The 4,820-nt window shown below is 49.8% G+C and overlaps 1 long non-coding RNA gene across 1 annotated transcript in view; it reads left to right on the top strand.

Moving 5' to 3' along the window:
• Positions 1-782: 782 nt before the first annotated feature.
• LOC117998435 overlaps positions 783-4,820 on the top strand; it is a 9,889-nt gene continuing 5,851 nt past the window's right edge. The window contains exons 1-2 of the long non-coding RNA XR_004676004.1: positions 783-1,755; positions 3,980-4,066. This is a non-coding gene — a long non-coding RNA (uncharacterized LOC117998435). The remainder of the gene's footprint in view (positions 1,756-3,979; positions 4,067-4,820) is intronic.

Below are 4,820 nucleotides of genomic sequence, written 5' to 3'. Positions count from 1 at the left end.
ATGAGGGCAGGCTCCATGAGGACAGATTTCATGAGGACAGATTCCATAAGGGCAGGCTCCAGGAGGACAGGCTCCATGAGGCCAGCTCCATGAGGACAAGCTCCATGACGCCAGCTCCATGAGGGCAGGCTCCATGAGGGCAGATTCCATGAGGACAGATTTCATGAGGACAGATTCCATGAGGGCAGGCTCCAGGAGGACAGGCTTCATGAGGGTAGGCTCCAGGAGGACAGGCTCCATGAGGGGCAGGCTCCATGAGGCCAGCTCCCACACAGCCGTGGAGCATGGGGCCCAGCTGGTGACTTTGTTCTTCCATGCTCACTGGCTCTGGAAAGGGAACAGCTGATTCATTTCCAATTCAGATGTTAGAATGTCCAGACTTTCCAGGAATTTGGGGTCTGCAAATGCAGATGAAGAATCAGCAATAGAAGGTGGACAATTACAGAAAAACCCATCTTCATCAGTGGTGACATAATAATGAATAGTATAATAATGAACCTGGTGATGATAGAATCTCCTAATTATTAAGCTCACCTAGAGCCAAGCACTGTGGCGGGCACTTGGCTTACTGACTCCCCAGTCTTCCCACGTTCCCGCCATATGTGAATATCCTCATTTTACAGATGAGGTGGTTGGGGCTTAGAGAAGTGGGTGATGTCACTCAGGCAGGCAGGTGTTAAGGATGGAGAGTAGATTGGGGGCAGAGAGGGCAAGGAGAGGGGCTCTGGGTATAGGAAGCTGAAAGTGGTCCTTGTGTTAATCCATTGGTTCCACTCTTTGAGAACCTGGCCCCATAAGCCCCACAGATAAGGGGACAGGGATGTTTTGCTGAGCGAAAAGGATGGAGGGAGCTTCCCAATGTCCTTGCACAGAAATGGGGATGAGAGTCTCTTCCTGCTAAGTCCCTTTGGAAGAAGCAGATTTCAGAGGGTACTTTAGGAATGGCTGAAGTCACTGGGACAAAGAGTTGCTCCACCCCTGGAATGGATGTAAGGGAGGTTTGCATTCTTGTCTCTGGAAGTGTAGACCAGAGAGGAGCTATCTGGGTGCCAGGGACTGGATGAGGCCACCCGTCAGCTGTCAGAGTCACTCTGAGCTCTCTGGTCCCGCCTGAAGTCTAACCAAGCTGGGAGCAAGATTCTGGAAGGAAGAAGGACTTTTGCAAGTCAAGCTCAGTGCCACCCTGGCTCAGGGCTGGACAAGGAGCAACCACAGGGCCCATTGCCATTGCCAGGTGGTGGGCATTGGAGGACGGGTGGACGCAGGGCATGCAGCCATGCAGAAGAGAGGGCTGTGTCATGAGAAAATAGACAGGTTAAATAACTTGCTTCAAAGCCAATCTCAAGACAACTGCTCATTTCCACTACACCAAGACCCTGTTTTCTTTTTTTCCCTTTTTGGTTAACCCCAACTGCCCCTGATGAGCCCCCTTCCCTAGCAAGCTCCAGCAGCCAGAGGACAGGGAGCTTCCTTCACTCAGGATCCATAGCAGCGTCACGGTGCTTGCGGTCCCCAGCTCCCGGGAGACAGGTCATCTGCTGCCCTCGGCTCATCTAGCCACCTTTCATGTCGCAAGAGTGGGCCTCTCGTCTGCCCTCCTGTCCAGCTCTTACTCAGTCAAAACGCATTCTGCTGTGCCAAGGTGTACGTGTGTCCCTGTGGCTGGTGACGGTCTACAGAAAGATGTGTTTAGAGTGACTTCTAAGTGGCTTTAAGGCTTGCTGCAGCATGGAAGACCAGCTTTCATCGTTAGAGGTGGGTCTGCAGGGCGACACACGGTGCCTGTTCCACCCCCACTAAACACCACATTGGCATCAAAATCAAGGATGCAAAAGTGTGATGATGAAGTTCACAAAGGAGGGAATGGGCAACCCGATGCTGAGTTGTATGTCAGGATCCCAAACTCCCAGATCCAAACGAACATCAAATGCACTCACCGCTCCAGAAGGCTCCGCAGCCTGCCCCATGCAGCAGAAAAAGTGCTCAGCAGATCTTCTGGAGCCAGGGATCACCTTGACCTCCTTCCCGCCTGCCCATTCCATCTTGACTCTTTTTTTCTACCTATCCATCCCAGACCTTGCTGTGGTCAGAGGTCGCTGAATTAAAATTGTGCACAACAAAAGCTTTGCTGATGTCTCAGAATTTCTAGGGTGACCTAATTCCCTGTGTCTGTTTTTCACGACTTTTCTATTTCTTCCCCCCTCTCTTGTTTATAAGAGCAAATCACTGGACTGAGATCAAGCAGTTCACGGTGCCAAAAAACCAGAGAAGCTGCCGAGGCTCCAAGGGTGATGCAGAAAGGCCTCCCCACGCCAGCATCACCCCACTGAGCAGAGGCCTTGCACTCAGCTCCACGGGACCCCTGGGGTCGGTCCCGCACCCGGGCTCAGCAGGGCTCGCAGCTCAGGTGCACGACAACCACCAGCCTGGGGCTCCCTCAGCAAACTGCCCTCAGCTCTAGTGGGGGGCCTCGCTTTTATCTTCAGGTGAGGGGCAAGGGCCGAGGTGCAGGTGACTCGCACTGGTGTTCTATAGAAGAAGGAGAAAGTGTTGGGGGGGTGGGACGCTAGCCAGAATAACACTTCTTGCCTGTTCTTCCCTCTTTTGAATGCTTTCCTATTTTGTGCTCTGTTTCTTGCCCCTCCCTATCCTGGAAGGGAAGAAGGCCCCCCGTGTGTTTTTGTGTGGCAGTTCGCAGAGGCCAGGAATTTGGGGTGGATGGGAGCTCCCGAGACTTACAGCCTGGCGTGTCAGTTCTCACCACCGAAACTCCAGGGTTCCCGTGAACTTGATGTGGTGGGATTACCTCCCCCACCCTGAGTGCAGAAAATGAGAAAAATGCTATGGAAGCCTGCCCAAGATCACTGAGCTAATACATGGAGAAGCCCTGATAGAAACATAGATTTTTCTGAATCTAAGTCTAAAAAGAAGTTACCCATATATCAAAAAGTTTAAATTGCAGTATTCGGTCTTTCAATCGAACGTAAGTGGTGGGATTATTTGAAAGAACCTGACGGTGACTCCTGTGTGACCCATATTTAACCTGCTTGATCGACCCAGGTGCTCCTTTGCGCATTCCTTAAAGTGAAGCCCCTTGCATGGGGTTAGCTCCTACGGACTCAGGAATGAAAGTCCTGACCAAGCACCTAGAGATTCTAGGTGCTTCCAGCCCATCAGCTCATTTAATGGATACCCTCATCACCCTCCCCATCATCGTCATCACTTACCCCCTGTCTGACGCTGTCTGACGCTGGGGACAAAGAGGCACAGAGCCATAATTCACCAGCCAGAGACCCCCCCCAGAGGTAGTGTTGTTTCAAACCCAGGAACTCTGGTCCATAGTCTCTGCATTTCACTGCTTTGCTCTCTTCTTTGTCTCTTTCTAGGCAGCCCTCACTTCTCTCAATGTTTCCATGGTGGGGAGGGGCACAGATTCAATTGTGCAGATGACCCAACCATGCTGGCTTACCCTCCTGGGCGCTGTAGCTGGGCTCAGCTCATTGCAGACTCATTGTCAAGAAGCCTCATACAGGTATTTAGGATGGCCCAAGAGAGAAGGAATATTTGGGAGTAAATCCCTTTATATCTGCCCCCCAAATTTTAATGCACATACAAATCCCGTGGAGATGGTGTGAAAATGCAGATTCAGAGTTGCAGGTCTGAAGGGGTCTGGAGGCCGCATTTCTCACAAGTGGCCAGGTGATACAGAAGTCTCTAGTCTGAACACCATGCTTTGAGCAGCATGGCTCGAGACCACAGTTTTCCAGACTAGATTCCAGGGGTTTCCTGAAGATGCCTCGGGAGAGGGCCTGGGATTGTGTGAAGGGTTTTGAGTAAGATTTCCTTTGGAAAAGGGGTTTTCATGCTTTGAAAAAAAAGTTTGAAAACCACAGCCCTAAACTTAATATCCCATACATTTGGAGATACTTACTAGAATGTGTGGTAAGAAATTTCTGTCCCAAAGATCATTTTTTTACAGACTTTGCTGACTCAGGGGAATCAGCAGCCATGTTTGGACAGCCGGCCTCACAGTGACCTCTCTGCTACCTAATGGAAAATGTTGAAGGTACTCTACTTTGAAATAATTATATTTACATAGCCTCTGTGGTCTCTCTCTCTCTCTTTCATAGATGCCTGTAGGAGAAAAAGATACTCACTTCTGGAATTCATCAGCTCCAGCTATTTATTTCCATTTGAGGCCAGAAACTTATTTTTTTTCCCTGTAGTTAAGTTTCTTATGGGAGAGGGGGAAGGAAGGCCTCTAACATGTAATTATCAGAAATTGTTCCCCTTTGCTGAAAAATCACTCAATCTGTCCCAAATTTTGACTGAGAGTTCCCCACCAGACCAGAAGAGAAGAGATATGGGGGCTACTGAGCTGGAAGGACCTTAATAGAATCCAATGTCTTCTACCATCTCCAGCTGCATTCTCCAAGTAAAGGGTTCCATGACCAAATAAGTCAGGGCAATGCTGGGCTAAACGAATTTGTCTACTGTAGGATTTCTTAGAGTCTTATGTAAGCTAATAAGGCTGTAATGCTCCACAAGGCAACAACAGTCTGAAGGGTTGGAGCGCCTGGGTGGCTTAGTCGGTAAAGTGTCTGACCTGGTTTCTGCTCAGGTCATGATCTCATGGGTTGTGAGAACCAGCCCCACTTCACACTCGCGCTCAGCGGGAGTCTGCTTGGATGTTCTCTCCCTCTCCCCCTGCCCCTTTCCCTGCTTGCGCATGCACTCTCTCTCTCTCTCTCTAAGATATAGATAGATATAGATGATAGATAGATAGATAGATAGATAGATAGATAGATAGATAGATAGAT

The sequence above is a fragment of the Mirounga leonina genome, unplaced genomic scaffold, assembly GCF_011800145.1.
Source record: "Mirounga leonina isolate KUSES-001 unplaced genomic scaffold, KU_Mleo_1.0 Mir_413, whole genome shotgun sequence".
Classification (NCBI taxonomy): Eukaryota; Metazoa; Chordata; class Mammalia; order Carnivora; family Phocidae; genus Mirounga; species Mirounga leonina.
Note: the sequence above shows the minus strand (reverse complement) of the source record. Positions and strands in the feature narration are given on the sequence as shown.